This window comes from Vitis riparia, chromosome 13 (assembly GCF_004353265.1).
Source record: "Vitis riparia cultivar Riparia Gloire de Montpellier isolate 1030 chromosome 13, EGFV_Vit.rip_1.0, whole genome shotgun sequence".
Classification (NCBI taxonomy): Eukaryota; Viridiplantae; Streptophyta; class Magnoliopsida; order Vitales; family Vitaceae; genus Vitis; species Vitis riparia.
This window is the reverse complement of record NC_048443.1, coordinates 13,544,320-13,565,389: the sequence shown is the minus strand read 5'-3', so window position 1 is coordinate 13,565,389 and position 21,070 is coordinate 13,544,320. Positions and strand designations below refer to the sequence as shown.

At 34.4% G+C, this 21,070-nt stretch overlaps 1 pseudogene; it reads left to right on the top strand.

Annotated features, from left to right (window-relative positions):
* The first annotated feature begins 1,969 nt into the window (after window positions 1–1,969).
* On the top strand, window positions 1,970–3,491 carry LOC117927811 (annotated as a pseudogene).
* Window positions 3,492–21,070: the final 17,579 nt, after the last annotated feature.

The window sequence follows — 21,070 nt, the reverse complement described above, 5'->3', positions numbered from 1 at the left end:
TGCCATTGAAGCCGTCTTGTTGTCCACAGCAATGAACCCACCACAACCATCTCCTATCAACTTAAACACCTCTCGGTTCCATAAGTGAAGGGGAAGACCCACCGCTCTCACCCTTGCCTCGTTAGCAAAGGCTCCATTGCTAAAACACCCCACCTCCGGGTGCCATCTTTCTAGCAATAATACATTGCCTAGAACCTTTCATTTCCCTCTAGCAAGAACACGCTCGGCCTCACTAACCAATTCAAACTCAAAGAGCATTAGCCCACCTCCCATTACAGCTATGTCCAACTTGCCTTTGAGGAGCCAAGCGTGAACAACCTAGTTTTTCAGATAATCCAACTCAGGGGGATGGTTCTCCACCTTTTCCCATCTACCCACTAAGCAACGACCTAGCTACTCTAATCTACTAGGCTTCACCCTCCTTCCCACTTCCAACCAGACCTTATCCCCAAGTCTACCCATTTTCGATTTTGCTACATCCGCAAAGGTCCTTGGTTCAAGCTTCTTTTCCTTCTTCAACACCTCAAGTGAAAGGGGGTCCTTCAATCCTCCAAAGGGAGCTACCCCAACCTCTCTCAACTTCTTAGCTAAGATATTCCACCCTCTAGATAACCCCTTCCCTTTTGGAAAAATTAAGCAAAATCTTTTTGCCTCTAAATCACGAACAGAGCAGAGAATAAATCTTCCCGCCTCATTTGTACGACGCTCCATTCTATACTTCCTTCCCTCCTCCTCCCAAACAAGGGACCAACTTCTATCATCTCTATCTCTATAGCAGGATTCAACTCTAGCCAACAAGCTGCTGAGACTTGCATCCCCAAATCTGATCCAAGATGATATCCCTTTGCATCTCTCCTAAATGCATCCTCTCAACTTGCCTCCAACTTCATCAATCACAAGTTCAAAAGCTTTGGACTCCACAGTAAACCATCTTCTTCCTCCTCTAGACAATCCTTCTGTCCAACACTTCCCCTCAAATTAAGAAAGCATGGTTTAGTCTACATGGGGACAGCTAGAATAGAATTCATTCCTTTCCAATCAATTCTACGATGCCTTATTCATTTACATTTATTCTCATCCCTAAAAAATAAATAAATAAATAGCATGGGATGAGTGGGTATAAGAATTCCCGCACTCACCCCATCCGATACCATTTATTATTATTATTTTAATTTTTATAATTTTAAATTACATTAAAAATAAATATGATTTATATATAAATAAATATTATAAATTTTTGCAATTTATTTTTATGAAATTAAAATTTAGTTGACATATGTTAAGAAAAGGTGAAAATAAAAATTCAATCAAATTATTTTTATTTAATATTATATATAATATGATGAGATAGAGGGATAGCGAAATAGAGAAATAGAGTCATAATCTCTTATGGGATTTAAAAAATATTCTTAAACATGATTATCTTTATTCAACACATGTGCTATTTAAGACAATATGCCAATTATCATCCGTAATTACCATGATGATATGATTTTATATTTGAAAGTGTATTTTAAAAATATTTTTATTAAAAATAAAGATAATTATGATATTTAAAAAAATTAATTAATATAAAAAAAATAGCATGACTGGTTTCTTTTATTTCATTTTTGAAAATTTAAAAATAAAATAAAATAAAACTTGCACTTTCTTTGTAGTTGAGAATAAAAAATTTTGATATCCCCAAATTTTTCATGGTTTATCCCAGAAAGGCCCCATCTAACAATTATGACCGTTGCCTACTGCCCGGCCTTTAAGCAAACACACTCATTACATAAAATCATGCCCCCACACTGCAATCATCAGATGACGTGGTGTGACACCACTTGGATTCGCTGCTCCCTTGCGCTGGACTCTACCGCACGAGATCACACCTCCTCCCAACCCCAAACCATTTTTAAATTTCAAAAAAGGGGCATGCCAAACTTTCTAGCCGTTATGGCGTAGAAAAGACGCAGCTGAAAATGCCTAAAAATACAAAAGTGAGCCCCCCACCTTTTGTCCTGACCTGCCTTTCTTGTTTGAAGTTTCTCTGAAATCTTTCGTCTCCGGCTAGCTGAATTGGGGAAAATGAAGGGAATGAAAGGGAAGTTGCTGAAGAAACTGAAATCCATTCGACCCATTGGTTATCTGAAGGAAGATCGGGTTCTTCAGGTGAATGCATCCGATGGGTTTTTGGATGGCTCATCTTGGAATCCGAGTGTAGGCGTTCAAGCTCAGTTCGTGTGCAAAGGGACAGTGCAGAATGGGTTGGATCGGACTGGTGGAACAGAGCGAGAACCTGAAGTTATCGATGTGATGGAGCTTATGAGAGACCTTGAAGGTGAAGACATGGAATTTGATGATCTTATGGATGATAAAGAAAACATCGGGCCTCCAGTGAGGGCAAAAGACCCGGTTGGTATAAAGGAAAAATCGGAGAATCCGGTAAGGTCAGAACCCAGATTCCAGCAGAAGGATGATGGAATTTGGGAAGCTACAGGAAATCCTGGGCACACCCCTTTATCAGAAATAGACGTATCGTCTTTTCGAAGGCCGGACTTGAACTCTGGTAGCCTCTTCGACCCCAACCTTCTTGCTGCCTTCCAGCAGGCAGTGATGGATCAAATTAGAATCAATGAAGAAGAGAGGAAAGCTAGAATGAAGGAAGAAGATGTTGAAATCGATGATGAACCCCCTCCAAAGGCGCGGAGAGTGGAGGATGACACAAACCCTCTACTAGGCTTTGAGGAAAGATGCCCGCCGGGAGGCAGCGATGCAGTAGTTCTCTATACAACCAGCCTTAGAGGGATAAGAAAGACCTTTGAAGACTGCACTAGTATTAGGTTTCTGCTCGAGAGCTTCCGGGTGATATTTTACGAGAGGGACGTGTCGATGCACCTGGAATTTAGGGAGGAGTTGTGGAGGATACTGGATTGCAAAGCACTCCCTCCGAGGCTTTTCATAAAGGGGAGGTACATTGGTGGAGCGGAACAGGTCTTGGGGCTGCACGAGCAAGGTCGACTCCGGGCCCTCTTCCATGGCCTTCATTGATCACTCTAAAGGCCCCTGCGAAGGGTGCGCTGGAATTCGGTTTGTCATGTGCTATAAATGCTGCGGCAGCCGCAAAATAGTTTCCGATGACGGGAATCACGGCTTGTCGAATAATTGCCCCCACTGTAACGAAAATGGACTCATTATTTGCCCCATTTGCTGCTGAAGCTTCCACTTTTCTTCTTTTGGCTGTGTATGTCTTCTCCATATCCTTTTCTTCTTCTTCTTCTTCTTAAATGATTGTATTTTGGTTGTAATATACACCCCTCCATTCTTGCCTTTCCTGGTGGTTTTTCTGTATTGCTTTTGGATTGGAAGCCTTTCTACATTCCCTGTGTAGAATTCAACTGGAATAATCCAGCATCATGTTTTTAGGGGCTTTTTGAAGCTTCACTTGGTTATGATAAATGCATGGTGTAATAGAAATTTGATTTCCCAATGGACACAACAGTTAATCAGCTTTAGTATTCTCTTTTCTTTCCTTTTCAAACGGGCATTCTGGAAATTTTTAGTAATGAGCGCTGGCTCAAGGTGAAGAATGAATCATACTTTTCATTGTAAATGGAAAGTTGTCAATTACCAAATTCATGTTCCGAGTAATAAAACACATTATAATCCTCAAAACTCAATTAAAAAAAAAAAAAATCAACACATCAACTGCTATACTATTATATAAACAACTTTAAATTTAAACAATTCAAATAGTAATTGACTTTTAACATTTAAATAATGTATCGAAGTAAAAGTTTAAACCAAAATTCCTAATAAAGACAAATTCCCAACCTAACACCATCGCTCCTCGTATGAAATGAGAATATTTGAAAATTTGGTAATGAAATGATACGAGCTTAAAAGCTCAATAACGAATATTAATATAGTTTCATCATTCATTGATAAAAAATAAATAAATAAATAAAATCATGAATACAAATAGACGATGTGATTTACAATATTTTTCATAAGAACTTTTGAGTTCAAAACATGCTAAAGAATTCAAAACTTTTCAATCAAACTTTTTTATGTTTATATTCATGATAATTTTATATCAAAATCAAGTTAAATGCGTTCAAAATATTTTTACTCTCGCTATCAAATAACAAATGTATCCAATTAGATAATACTTTATTTCTCGATTAGGTGAAACTTTACAATGGGTATTAGCCTCAAATTTATTCCTTTTAAAGTTGACAAAATCTAACACTATTAGTACTAATAGTTTCTAACCAAATCTCTAGAGATTAGGTTCAAAGTAATTACTATTGAAGCACTCTTGATTCCAAAGAATTTACTATTGAAAAACTTAATCCTCACATGATACAACATGGACAAAATAAAAAATAAAATAAAAACTATTACTATTAAATATATATCTCAAATTATCGATTTGACAATCCTAATAATATTTTATGTCAATACTAATCCCTATTAACAATATTAAATTAAAAAATCCTTATTCTTGAATCCATTCTCAAGAATCCACCAATTTTCCTTTTATTTATTGCAATAATTACTTCTTTTGCAATATTTATCAATATTTATAAAAATAGGTCTTTCTATTTTTTTCTCTTTACTATCCCAATACACTATCATAACCCTAACCTCCTCACCTACACATGACCAACAGTTGCCACAATGTCTTCATATTTTTTTGAGTTTTGACCCAAAATACAACATTTAAAAAAAAAATCCATAAAGTAAACCGGTTTTCAAAATAATGTCTAATCTAGTGCACTTGTGTCACTTAGATTGCCACATCATAAAGCCGTAGTTGGTGACTACGGTTTTATTTTTTAAAAACGGTCAAAACCGTAGTCACCAACCATAATTTTAACTTTAACTTTAAAACTGTAGTTGGTAATTACAACTTTGACTATTTTTAAAAGTAATCAAAGTCATAGTCACCAACTATGACTTTAACTTTAATTCTAAAACTGTAGTAGGTGACTACGACATTGATTACTTAAAAAATAGTCTAAGTCGTAGTCACCAACTTTGACTTTAACTTTAATTTATATATATATATATATATATATAAAACTATGTTGCTTGATTTAAAATATTTAATTTTAATTTTTTTAAATAAAAATATTATATTATTTTGATTTTATATTTACTAAAAATATGTGAGTGATTTAATAAAAATATTTAACTGATCTCATTATTTAAAGAATAGTAATATATTAAATTAAATAATTCATGTCTTTAATTTGATATAAAAATATTTTGTTTAATTTTATTAAAATAATTGACACTATACTCAATATAAATATAATTAGTTATAAATATACTATTTTATACCCTCATAATGAAGAATATAATATTATTTTGTAACTTTGTGCAAAAATTAAAGCCAATTATGCATTTGTAGAAAATATAATATGACTTCAAGTGGGTAAATGATTGAAAAATTACTTAAATACAACAAAAATATTTTTTTTTTCCATTTTTTTCCTTTCAAAATGGGATCAAAATGAATGGAAAGGCTTAAATTTTTAAACTTAAAATGCCAACCTAATAGAATTTGTTTTTCCACTTCTTAAAATATAGAATTCTAGAAAGAAAATACATTTGTTTTTCCAATCAATTCACTATTTAGTTTAACTGTTTTGGTAAATAAATGAAAATGTTTTTGGAATATTTTTGTAAATTCATTGAGAATAAGAAAAATGTTCCTTATTGGGTACTAACGGGAGTTTTGGGCAAAAATGATTTCTTTAAAACAAAATATTCATAAATTAATTTTGTTCTCAAAATAATTTTCAATGTGATGTGTATCTTATTCATGTGGGTATTCACATCACAAAACGGTAATTGGTAATCACGGTTTTAGAACTTTTTTTAAAAATAGTCAAAATAGTAGTTGGTGATCATAACTTTAGATTTAAACCTAAAACTAATTTTTCAGTTCAAAATTCAAATCATGTGAATGTTCAAGTTAATAAGTAGTATTAGTTTAAGAATTATTTTGATTAGAGGTTTAGATTGTAATTTTTTTTAATGCATTATTTTTTCTATATCAATATAGTGTTGTTGTTGTAACTAATTAGTTTAAATTTAAACTTAAAACTAATTTTTTAGATTGTCAGATTGCTATATGTAAGTGGTATATAATATCACACACACACACACACACACACACACACACACACATATAAGTTCAATTCAAGTTTAAAATTTATCATATTTTCATTTAAATATATAATAATTTGTTCATAATAAAAAAGTTAACAATATAATGCAAATCAAAATAAACACAAAAACTAAAAAACAGTCCTCAATGAGTGACACATGATGGGGTCTTCCTCTTTATCTACGGACGCCTATGATATAGAGACATCTTTGTCAAATCTATCTGTGCAATCTATCATGTCTCGGTATGTATAAATTGAGATGGAGTTGATGGAGGCAAGACTCGACGTCTACGTGGACCACGACGTCGTCTAGGTGAGCATACATCTAACTGTGTAACATGTGTAAGGGTATAATGCATGGTAGTCTCTATGGAAAGGGGTGTAGGTGATGGTAAAGTGGTAGATGGTGAGGCGATTTCAGGTATAATGATATCTGATATGGTAGCATCTAAGAGATGTGATATAAGAGATGGAAGAATGACATCTAATGTAGTGGTAGCTGGTGCAATAACATCTAATATAATGGGCTCGAGAAGAGACGATATAAGTGATGATGGTGAGGTGACATGTGGTGTAGTGGTCTCCTTAAGAGAAGATAGAGGTGATGATAGATTAGTGATAGTGGGGTAGTCTCTAGTGTAGTGACATCAGGTATAGTGGCCTCTATGGGAAGAAATATAGGTGATGGTAGAGTGGTATCTGATACGACATGCTTTAAGGAAGAAGGTTTAGGTGAAAATGATGGTAGGGGTAAAGGAGGAAGTGTGGAAACCATAGGTGCAAATAGGGTAGATAATGTGGATGGTGCTAACATGGTCTTGGGTGGATGCATAGATCATCAAGGTTGTTAACTAGCTCGCCCACCATCTCGCCTACTACTTCTCTCTCTCGGCCTCGAATAGGCTGCATCCTAACTGTAATGGATGACACAGGTGGTCTCATGGATGAGTCTAATTATGTAGGCGACTGAGGGACTAAATGTATGCAATGCTCCTCTCCAATAACATGTAAAATATCAATAACAATCTGATGAATGTCTCCTAATGCACCTAAAGTAGGCCTAGTAGATCAACTAGCAATCTCAACCATACCAGTGATCTAAAAAAAAAAGTAAAACATACGAATATTATTATTTATTAATTACAATTTAATAAACCATTTCTAAATTAAAAAATCTTACCAACAACTGAGTAGTTGTTGTTGTACTATGATACCTCATTTGATCTCTATGGAGAGAGGGTGTAATCAAACGTCGTGTAATACGTCAGTACCACTCCATATATGGATCATGAAACTGCATAGCACCCACTATAGGTGGTGTTGTCGCAATACACTTTGCACGACGAGCCCATAAGGTAATATACTGTGCATGGAATGCCCCCCAATCATACTTATGTCGTATTCACCTATTCACGGAATAGAGGTCTTGTTTTATGGAACAAGATGAAGGTATCCCTTGTTGGAGGCCAAACTATCGCAACATTCACTCTAATCGATGCCACTCGACAATGTCAAAGTAGATAAGAGGTGACATCATCCGCTAAATCTCCTGGTTTGCTAGAGATATCGTTGGAAGATGGGCAACTAAGTCTTCTATGTAAGGCTCCCATAAAACTTGTTAAAATCAACATTTGACATTAATAATGTTAATATTTATATGGTTAACAATAGCACATTACATCTTATATGTACCTGGTCATGAGATTGTGCATCTAATTGGTCTCAATCAAATGTCAAAACACGTGATTGGTTTTGAGCCCATGATAAAGGTACTCTCCACCTACATCCTAACGGATAAGCTAGTAAACCCTCGTCTAACAATGCCTCATCCTGTAATCCCTAGTCTTCATCCAATAATCCATGGTGTACCCCAATAGGACCCTCAACTGGTAAATCATTTGCATCATGATCTAAATGTTGAGCTACTGGAGGGGCTAGTGATCGACCAAAATTGGGTCGACCCACGTGGAGTCTATCCCAAGACCACAATTGGAAAAAAATTTAACATTAAAATTTTTACTTAAATTATAAACTTGAAGCAACTAGAAATTTTAATTTAATGTGAATAATTAATTATATCTATAATAGTGTGACACATCCAGCAATATCAATGGCACCATCCAAACTCACTCAACACAACTCCCTATATGCTAATACTGCACTGCCCCAACTATACATAGATGTTTGAGTCAAGTCTCTAAGCAGTGGAAGATAACACATATGGATGTGGGTACCCTTCTTGTCTGTAAATAGCATTGAACCTATGAGTGTTAATATGAAAGCTCGTGCATACTGCTCTAATGTGACATCATTTGAATCAATTGGTGAATGAAAGAACTGGTGACATAGCCATCGTGTCGATATCACTAATCCTTTAATCTCAGATGTAGGGGGAGTCACACCTAAAAGTTCATAACATAGCAGTGACCAATCAATGTCACATGTGCCAATGATGGGAAGCCCATCAATACAAAGTCCTAATATGATAGCAACATCCTGTAAAGTAATGGTCATCTCCCCAATAGGTAGGTGAAAAATGTGTGTCTTAGGATGCCATCTCTCAACTAGACTAGTGATCAGTCCCCAATCTAGTATAATGTGTCCAATACGGTATACACCATAAAATCCAAATCGAATAATATAAGGTCGAAAACGAGGATCAATATTCCATTCCCGCATAAACCTGTATATATGTTGCGGACAAGTCAAGACTGAAGTAAGCTATAAAAATACAAATAAATCATTTAGATAGTAAACTCCAAATTTTTTCATTCTTTAAAGAGATATTACGTGCTTTCATATACATACTTGGCTAGAGTCAACTAAATGAGACTTGTGTCTATCCTATAGAACCAAAATAGACGTATCTAATGGATCTGGATCAAAACTATGTCCTTTATGCTCCATATCTGTAACAAAATTGTGAAGATAAATAAACAATACTTATTATGTTTAAATAAAAAATATTTATAATGGAAAAGTTTTAAAATTTTTATGGAGTTTTCCCTATATTAAGTATATATCAATTTGATAAATTTAAGTAGATCAATTCATTTATGACCAATAAACAATTCATACTAGTCTAAATTAAAATTAGAGATACAAATATAATGGAGCATTTTGTTAACATTTTTAATAGAAAATTTCAAAATTTTGACAAAGTTTCCCCTATAGTATTGGCATTATTCCAAATACAAATAACCCGATTGTGCAAATAGCATCAATATTTATAATCAAACCAAATCCAATAATTGCATAAAGGTAGTATCATAGTAGCTTACATCACAATATCCAAGAAAATTGCATGCATACATCACATAGTCTAGTCAACTTTATTACTGTTTTGACAAGAGCGACGGTTGTGGCCACTTTGTTTGCATAACCCACATGTAATAGAAGTCTTGCTCTCTCTAACATCCATTTCATTATGCAAACGACTTGATTTAAGTCATCCACTTGATGCATGTTTCATCAACTCAGAAGGCATGATAATCGAACCATCATAAGGAGACCACTCATATACATTGAAAATGGGATGGAACAAGGGTGCCCAAGTATTATAGTATGATTGTGTACTATAGTAGTGTTGAACAAGTGGTCTAAAATCCACTGAACAAAAATGACATGCTACTAGAATATGGCTACATGGGAATCCATATATGAGTGTTTTGCCACACGTGCATTCATGCTTATGTAAGTTGACGCGATATGTTCGACCACCAGTTGAGCTACTCTTAGCAATGATGAAAATATCGGTTATCACGGATATATCGGTACTTCGATTTTACGGATATATCGGAGATATATCGGCGGATATTTTGGAAAAAAATATCGGTAAGCTTAAAATTGTTAAAAACTCATGAAAATGTAAGGAAAACCTCATAATAATATAATTAAAAGTATAATAGACATTTTATTGAAAATTTTGATATATGTATATCATGATTTATCATATTTGATAATAATATCATATGCATCGATAAAAATATGAATTTTATAAGTGTACATTTATTATTAAATTACACCTAATATTATGATATTTGATTATAATATGTCTAATTTTAAAATATATATTAATATTAAAATATGATCCATTTAATTCAATTGTATTAAATAATATAAAATAAATTATGATATATATATATATATATATATATATATATATATATAATTTTTTTAATATTTAATTAATTATTAATGATATTAAAAACATTATGAAGAAAATTATATAATTTTATATTTTTGGTAATTAATTAAAAGATCTTGCATTTAATTATAAAATAATTATAATTAATTTGCTCTTTAAAATATTCTTTTAATATTTTCATACTGAGTTTAAGTATATATATATTGTTTGCACATTATATATCAAGGGGCTAGTTAGCCCAGATGGTAAGTGGCTGAACCCCAAACCAAAAGGTTTGGGGTTCAAATCCCCTCGGCAGCAAATAGGAGGTGCACTGTAGCGGCACTGTAGCTCGTTGACTGCACTATAGCGCGTTTGACTTCGTTGACCGCGTTGACCATGCGATATATCGGGAAAAATCGCCGATATATCGCGAGAAATCTCGATATCCTTCGATACACGATATTTCGGCAATATATCGCCGAAATATCGCGACATTTTCTTCCTTGACTCTTAGTACCCCTACTAGTCTTCACATGGAATTGTCCTTGGATGTGATTATATAAAACAATCTCATAAGATCCTGCCTTAACCACATTTGTCTTAATCTTAGCATTGAGATATGGAGTGTATTCTTTATTTGAAGCAAGTTGATTAGCACCTTATTCCCTTCTCATAACAAAGTAACTATTTAGCCAAAAAAATGTCAATTGAACCAAAACAGTTACGGGTAAGCTACGAGCCCTTTTAAGCACACTATTGAACACCTCCGACATGTTTGTAGTCATAATGTTATACATTCGACTCTGTCATGAGAGGGCGCCCATTTCTCAAAAGGGATTGCTTCCAACTATTGTTGTGCATCTGCATTAATCTTCCCAATTGTGTTCATATGTTTATTGAATTTTTCAATCTTGGTTGCTAAGACTGCTCTACACATAAGATTTTTCAATATTTTATCCTTGAATCAAGTCATAAAATTGTTGGCAAGATGACGCATACAAACCCTATGATATGCGTATGGCTCAAACCAACCAAGATGAACATCGCTCATTGCAATCATAATGCATGGATGTCAATTTGATAAACACAAAGTCCCCTTTTATGAGTTACTCTAGTTCAAGTACATGCTAAAAACCATCCCCAACTATTAGTATTCTCACCATTTGTTAAGGCAAAATCCAATGGGAATAACTGATTATTTCCATCACAGCCCATAGCAATCATTAAAGTGTCTGTATTTTCCATACAAATGTGTACCATCAATACTGAGTACGAGCCGACAATGCTTGAATCATTCAATAGATGGATGAAATGTATAAAAAAACTCACTGAAATATCTTTGTATTCTCTATAATACCAGGAAATGTATTTGAAATTACAACACATCCTGGATTTGCCTGCTATAAGGCAATGAAAAAATGTGGCAACTCTGCATATGACTATAAAAATCACCAAATAAGTTTGTAAGTGCTTTAAGCTTCGCTTTAGATGTTTTCTTGTATGATATTTGGTATCTGAATTTCTCCACAATACTTGCTTGAATAGCAGCCACTAACAATGTGAATTGTGCCTTAATCATTCCTTGGATATGAGAAACAATCAAGTTGGAATCTAATTGTTAATGGTCCCAATTCAAGCAAGGATTTACACATTTGTGCGGACCATTGTATTTATTGATCGCAAATAAAGTTGTACATTTTACAACCATAGCACGAAGTTTCCATGGACATTGAGATCGCTTAGCCTTCTTGCATCTTAATACTAACAACTTTTTAGTTGACGAAACAACAACGTATTCTTGGTTTGCACTAATAGAGTACAACTTTGCAACATGTTGTAAATCTGCTTTTGAATTAAAAATTTAACCAACAATGAACTATCCACCTAAGTTTCCAATATCAGTGTTCACCCATGGGGTCTGGTCACTTGAAACAACATTACCAATGTTTTCTACATTTTCAAACAACAACGATGGTGCCGAGTGATACTGAACAGGGGAAAACTCCATTGGGTCCTCAGGATCTGGGTTATTTGACATATCACAACCTTCCCTATTCACGGAGACATATCTCCCTTGTTCACTTTCCATTGCTTTGTGAAAAGATAAGAAAGATGAAACAACATTAACATTATTGTTTTCCTCAATCATAAATTCGAATACCCCATGGCCATCATGTTGAACATCTTCTGCTCTTTCACTTTGATCATCACCTTCTTGGGATTCACATTCTTCGTCATTTTCATCTGCTCTACACTCATAAGTCATTACAACTGGGGTGCTACTAGGTCCACAACCATACTCAAATTCCTCTACATTATCATTTTCTCCAAGTAATAAATGTGTGAAGTTACCCAATAATTGCCCTATCACTTGTGGTTGTACTGACACTTGTTCAATATACAATTCAATTTCGTTCATTCCAAATGTGTTAACCAATTTCAACATTTGAGATAAACTATTATCATCCCATTTTGGACAAGGTTGGAACCTATTTTCCCTTTTTAAATAATACCTACAGTTGAGGACTAATTGAAATTGTTTTTTGTCAATGCAAGTTCTCGAGTATATCATCGATAACAAGTGTTCATAGATTGAACTAACAAGCACATCCAAAGGCACAATTACAGCTTGATCCCTAATATACTTTACATCTACTTCTGTCCTCAACATTTTTCCTTTACAAAAGCAAATCATAGGAACAATAGATTCAGACATGATTGACCTACAAAAAAATACAATATCAAATGGTTTAATAATCAATGAAAATAATAACAAGTCTTTGTGTTTTGAACTTAACATACTTGTTTATTAAAATAATTACAAAAACACACATATAAGAATGTTCAAGAGATATTGCATATAATCTTTTAACACATGAATACACAATTATATAATAAAACACTTTCTTACACATTAGGGGGGAAAATATAAATCACTTCATAATAATAATTTTTTTATTTAAATAGTTATCTATGATACAAATATATTCATAGATAAATGTTTGATAACATTTTAATGTAAAACTTAGATAGTGGGTTACAAATCAATAAATGTTTAGTTAAACCTAAAAGGCTAAACAATTACAAGAATCTCAAAAGTAAATAAAAAATAATCCACCAATAATATTTTTTTTTTATAAAATATCATATATTAAAATAAAATTAAATGTTATCAACCATTAAATAATATATAATTTAAATAATTATATTGTTATGCATAAATCACTTGATATTTGATTAAACCTAAAAGTCAAAAAATATTTTAAATCTCAAAATCAAATAAAAGATAACTCTCCACAGAAAAATATATTAATAAAATATCAAATACACAATTATAGAAAAAATCATTTATATATATATATATAATATATATATATATATATATATATATATATATATATAAACATTATTTGAATATTAAAAATGAAAACAAATAAACGTTTTATAAATCTATTTAATATTAATTTTAATTATAGAAAAAAAATAATTTATAAATTAATTTTATTTTTAATTTTAATTTATAAATCTATTGAATATTAATTTTAATTTTAATAAAATTGATGCCAACAAGATGACCCTTCTCAAATAATCCACCAATAATTTTTTTTTTTTTGATAAAATATCATATTGTAGACCCCCATTTTGGGAGTCATTCTTGCAGCTAATGCTGGACAAGTGTCACCATCTTGCATGGCCACGTGTCACTCCCGGATTAGTCAATATGGGATCAAGATAGTGGAATTGATGGACCTATCAAGAGGCGACACCTGGAGGAGGATATGCAGGGGGCGTTCAGAGTCTGTTAGAGGGAGGGAGCGTCTCCTGTAGGTGGTGGTTTGGCTGCAGATGTTGTTGGAGGGGCAAATCCGGTAGAGAAAATGGAGATTTTTTTTAGGTATCCATTGCTTTAGGAAGGCGGCAGAGAGCTTTTGAGAGAGGGGCTTTTGTTTGGTCGTTAGGAGGGGTATTCATTTGGAGGAGGCTACGAGAGGGTTGGAGGGAAAAAAAAAAAGAAAACGGAGGAGATTCCTGGAGCGGCAGGGAGGATTCTGCAGAGAGAGAGAGGTGATATTTTTTTTAGAGGGGAGCAGGAGGAGTGCTTTGGAGGGAGAGAGCTTGCTATTGAAGAAGAGGGAGTTGAGGAAGGTCGCTCGGTGAACTTCCAGGTATAGCTATTTTAAGTTTGGTATATTTCCTCTCTTAAATGCCCTGCATCATTCTTGGTTGATCCATGGATATCATTTTATGTCTTGTTGTGGACGTATTGGGCCACATGGTGGTTTGAGTTGAGCATCACTACCTGCAAATATTTTGCTCTGTTTTTTTTATTCACTCTAACATTTTTAATCTCATCTCCTGTAAATTGTTGAATCCTCCTTTGGTTTTGGTTTTGATAATTATATTGAGTATCTCCAGATCATCCCACCTGTTTGGAGCCTATGCATTGATTTTGAGATGTATCTTCATTGGGTTTTCTACTCTTTCATAATTTTTCTTCATTCTCTGTTTTCTTCTCTCACTCTTTGTTCTCTTTGGGAGGGTTTAAGGGGATTTTCGAGTTTCACGGTGCCTATTTCATTTGTGTTTTATATGGTTTGAGATTTGTGAGAGGGTATACAAACCATCTGGACCTTGCTCGATATTCTGAGATGCTGCGGATGAAGCTGCTGGCAATTTGAGAGGTCTATTTTCAGGTTTTGGCGCTAGGCACCATTTTTCTTAAGGAAGCAGTGTTTTCATTAGACTCTGTTTCGCTTATATCAGTGAGATGATGAGTAGGGAATTTCTGTGCCACTTTGAGGAGATGAAATGCATGATACCCATAGGTACAGAGTTCAAATATCCTCCCAGATCACTTGTCTCTATCATGCATGCACTTATGGCTATCCTTCAACGTCCATTTCATGCCCATACCCACCATGCCCCTATACATACCTATTTTCTCTCACCAGTCCTTACCACCTATTATGTTCCATCTCATAATCTTTGTCTTCATGCCCCTAACTCATACTCGTACCACTATACAACCCATTTGACTCACCTCATTCATGATACCCATTTTTTTTCATACCCATTCTTTTCATACCCAATGATCATCTCTTTATACCCATATCTCCCACATACTCTTTCTCTCATCACCTCTCATCATTTGATCCATCAACAACATCCTGCATCCTTCCCGTGCATCCATCAAATCCCATCATTCACCCCCCATTCACATGCATGAAGTCCTTTGCCTAGCCGCCTTCATCAATAAATCTTCACCCCTATGCCCAGAATTTCCAATAGCAGCAGTCGCCAATCAGGACAGCGTACCAGTTTCTGACTGATGGCATTGCTGACGCTTTTAGCTAGACTTGCATGGCTCATCTTGCTCGCCTCACTATCTTCTTTCCGGTTCAAGAGGTACCCTCAATGACGTTCATACGTACACGGAAAGGCAATGGAAGAGTCTTTTGTGATGCTGCCCCCAACACCTACTTCAGTGTACAAGGTATGAGTTCGTATCTAAAGATTCTGAGACCCACTTACCATCGCCTGGAGAAGGTCCGAGTGGTCGTTTACAGTCGAGCAATTCTGGGTTTCACACTACTATAACTGTTCTGAAGCGTGCCTTTGATATTGCCACGACCCAGATATGGGTTGAGCAACCTTTATGCCTTGAACGTTGTCTGATAAACTTGACAAGGAAGTTGAAGATGTGAATAGGGACATCCAAGCCTATGAAGCTTGTCCCCAACGTTTGGAGGGAGAGGCACAAGATGCCCTTAGTGAAGCTAATTTTCTCAAGGGGAAATTAAAGATTGAAGAAAAAGCAGTCCTTCAAGCTGGTGTAATTAAGCATTGGAGAGAAAAATGACGTTTGTTCTAGTCAGCCATGAGTCTGGTTTGTCGTTTGAAGCTTGGCAGAGGGTCTCAAGAACAGAAACCCAGAGTTATTTCCATGCATGTGAAAGTCTTTTATCCATAATAATGAACAAAAGGCAGCAACTCAAAACAACATTCCTCCCCCTAAAGAAATTAGGCCCTGAACTACCTGAGCTTCTGACCCAGTTCTCCGCTGGCATTACTGGCACCGGCCTTGCTGTTCTGTTCCCTATCATCTGTAAACTAGCATTGGGAGGGCAGTCTTGATGAATTCAACAAACCCAAGTCCCCGCTTATTCGACTGATGTCTACTGATTAGAAGAATGAGCATCATTGCACTTTCCTTCACCATGCGGCAAGTTCTCAAAGGGCAACTATGATTGGGCACGCCCAGGTTACAGCTGATGGTGTCAATGCCAAGCTTCTCTGGAGGAAATTGCATCTGAAATCAGCGTTTTGTATCTCAAAGGTTATCAATTCCTTTGAAACAGTCTACCAGATATGAACGGGAATGGCTCTCTTTATCACTCTCATCTTGCAAGTGGAGTGGTCCCCACCAAGATCATTAGTAGACTGGCATCCCGATGGCAATCAAGGCCCCACAGTGCCAGAGCCTGATCAAGTGGCTAGTCAAGCATCTGACCTCACTGCATGGTCTGCATGGCCACTTTTTAAGATACATGTCTTTCTACCTTTGTTTCACCTTTGACTTTTAAAATAACCCCTCAAATCCTAATTTTCAAATAGTTTTCCTATTTTTAAATTCTTCAAATAATTTTAACTTCTTAAATTTTTCATCCTTAGACATTTTTTTTTTAGGTTCTAAATACCTCATTTTCAATAAAATTTGGTTGCCATTTTCCTTATGGCAAGCCACTTTTGCATTTTTTTTTTTGTTTTTAAAATGTTTTAACAATAAGTAAGAATTAAATTCCGTAATTCCAAGTGATGGAATCTATGGAATTGATTCATGCAAAATGAAAGGGCTTTGGTGGGGGCCCAACATCAAATAAATTTTCATCAAAATAAAATTGAGTGAAATGACACATGTGCTATTGATGATTTTGTATTCAGTTTAGTGACATATATGTTATATCTTGTGATCATTGTTTTGTACTAATCTCTTTTCATGATAGCGCGTTGTTGTTTGCTGCTAAGGTACGCATTTTCTCTCACTTTGTCCATCTCTCATGCATGCTTTGATTCTCGGTGTGTAATCATGTTCATATTCATTGATTTTCCTATTGATTGCCATGTTAGCTTCATTTTATTAGTAGAGACCCGACTTTAGGGACTTAGAGGGGTGCTACGGTCTTTACCGTACCTTCCCGATAAGTAACCTGACCCCCGAACCCGATCCGGTTTTTCGTAGATCACCTTTTCCAAATAAGGAGTCACACTTAGGGTTTTTCTTTCTTATTTTGTTTACCCTTTTAAAAATAAAACAAAAATAAGTGGCGACTCCAAGTCATTTTTCAAACAATGAATAAAATCAAATTTTCAAATAAAAATCGAGCCCGCCATCGAGTGGGAAACGCATGAGCCGAAATGTGGGGTCCACACATATATTAAAATAAAATTAAATGTTATCAACCATTAAATAATATATAATTTAAATAATTATGTTGTTATTCATAAATCACTTGATATTTGATTAAACTTAAAAGTAAAAAAAAATTAAATCTCAAAATCAAATAGAAGATAACTCACCACAGAAAAATATATTAATAAAATATCAAATACACAATTATAGAAAAAAATCATATATATATATATATATATATATATAAATTATTTGAATATTAAAAATGAAAACAAATAAACATTTTATAAATCATTTATAAATTAATTTTAATTTTAATTTATAAATCTATTTGATCGCTCGGATTTTGTCGTTTATTGGATCAAAACAAAATTTATAACCTAATTCACTATTCTATAGCAATTTGTACCCGATCAAAAAGTGGTTTTAGTACAAACTACCGTAGTATAGTGGTATTTAGGTATCGTCCACAAGGATGGATTATTCTCGGTAATTAAGGCTTGAACGAGATGATAAGAAATGATGGTGATCAAGTGAAATTTACTTGAAATTGCATGATAAATTCTCAAGATAGCAATGTATTCAAATTGAATTGAAAATGAAATGCAAAAGAGAAGAAAATTTATAAGATGTGAGATTCTCGGAGTTAGGATTTTCTAGAGAGCAATTTCCATGGTGAATAGGTGTTGAGATCTAATTTTCATCAAGTTAGATTGAAAACCTAAATTTTCATCTAAACCGATTTTGATTTAGCTTAGATCTAGATCTAATTTCTCTTAAAATTAGGTAATCTAATCCAAGAGATCAATTTGAATCATAAATTCAATTCATCTTAAACTATCTTTCAATGATTCACACAATGCAACTATTCAATTTCATCAAATCTAACATTAAGAATTTGATGAATCTACCTAGCTTGCATTGTAGCAATCATTCAAGACAATTTGAAGAGAAAAATCCCCAAATTTCAATTAATCAATCAATTGGATCTAATTACCTTTACAATTCAGGCTCAATTCTCTAATTCACCATAGATCTCGCCTTTAGATCCTCCCTCCTCCGAGAAAAACGTGATTTAGCCACTCATGCTTGGAGATTTGATCTCACAAGACATGTTTGGCTACCGAGAAAATAAGAGAAACTGAAGGAAAATGGAGAATTATCTAGAGAGAAGAAGTATGAAAAGTTATCCAATTAGAAAATGTATCCCAAAAAGTTCTTAAATGAGTTAATCCCGTTTCTATTTATAGGCCAAGGTAAAAATGACACTTGGCAACATTCTAGAGGTCTTCCGGATGCTTCTTCATCAAGGAAGCTGGAGAAAATGAATTTTCGCACGAGCCCTAGCAATCTCGCATGATGGTGCGAAGTGGAGAATGCAACAGCTACCTTTTCGTTCTTCTGGAGCGTTTCGCATGACTGTGCGAAAATTTCGCATGGTCATGCGAAATTACTTCCTCAAAATTTCCTCTTATGCTGCAGCCACCTCCCTTCTGTCTCATTTCGCATGACTGTGCGAAAATTTCGCATGGTCATGCGAAACCGACAATTATGCTATTCCGGCTCCTCTTTACAACTTCTCTCATTTCTTCATGTTTAATCCATCTCCACCACCTTCAATTAAGCTTCAAAGCTTGGTTCAAGTGCATTTCCTCTTCCTCATGACCACATTATGTACCCTCCTCCATTCATTTTCCATTTGTCACTCCATGCTTCAAAAATCACCTTAAAATATCTCCAAAACTCAACAAAAACCATTAGTATCACTTGTAGGGGTAGTAATGTATTACTTGGGCAAATTAGGCATAATTACTACTCAAAAAGGTGTAAAACACATGAAAGTTAGTATCTAAAATATGTGGTTTTTGAGTAGTAATCATTCCCCCCAACCAACACATTGCTAGTCCCTTAGCAATGGTATAACAATAGGGAAGAAAAACGATACCAAACAAAAGAAATCATAAGTCACATAAGCAAATCATTTGAAAAAATATATTTGCAATTTCCATATCATAAATGGTTGATAAACAAGCACACCATACTATCCATAGGTATCAACAAAATCCCAACTTATTTACTATCTCTAATAGAAAGAATATCATGTAAGTCAAGGTATCAAAAACATATCCATCTTCATTTCCCAAACAATTTTTCCAAACAAGTCTTGAGTGTAATTAAGCTATCCCCCAAATATAGTACTCAAAACTAATCCTCCCCCCATCCTAGCTCAAATTATCTCAAACAACAAAAATCACTCTCTCATAGGTCAAGAACGCACCTATCTTTATTTTATTGTTATTTTTTTTCAAAGGACTTATTGTAGGAGTGCAATGCTAAAGGTATCTCCAAGTATATGGTCCATGTAGCGGGATTCATCGATGACTCCCAACCATAAGGCATAGGGCACCAAGTTTATAGGACTATTTAACTAGCCACTAACTCCTCGACTTCACCCCGGACTCCTCAAATCAGGATCCAATACCTTAGCACCTACAATTGAGTTCATACCCCGCCTATCCACCCATGTAACAAGCATTGAGGTCGGTGGCTCCCAACCAAAATGGCTTAGGGCACCAGGCTTTAAAGACCTTTGGCCATATACCCCTCGGACCTTGCTCAGGTTTCAAGGCAAGCATAACTCAACCTTTTATTCATCAAATCATCAACTTTTTTTTTTTTTTTTTTTTTCAATTGGGCACATTGGCCTCTTTTTAAGGTGTCTCAACTCAATTCAAGAGTAATCAATGTTACAAGACAATTAAGTCCAAGTCTTAAGGTCAGACTAGTTTTTCATCTTATATCCGGGGTTTAAAGTGCACAGTATGTGTCAAGACTCAAATAGAAATGACCCTTTGGAAAATGAAGATTTCAAAGTCAAATCAACTTTAATTCACATAACAAATCTTCTAAGATCAAGCAAATAAGCTAGTACTCTAAATCAACTTTTTTCAAGTTAGGTTTGCTCATTCATCAATCACAAATGCTATAGTCATCTCAAAAAAATCTCACCAAATAAGTCGCAAATGTGATTTATGAAAAAAAAAAAATTATAGAAAAACTAATAAAACTAATAACATATTTCCTTCTCTTCCTTTTTAACCCTCCCCCCAACCTAACTTGTACATTGTCCTCAATGTGTAATGAAAATATACAAAGAAAGGAAGGGAAGATACCTCAATCTCTCAAGAATTTCAGCTTCAATAGCTAAAACAAAAATAAAACCACACATGAGAATTGTTGGATATGAATGACATAAGAGAAGAAAATATGAAAACAAATCTATTAAAAAAAAAACTATGTTAGAGACACAATGTATGGAGTAAAATCAAGGTATAGATGATGACAATGTCCAAAGAAAATATGATT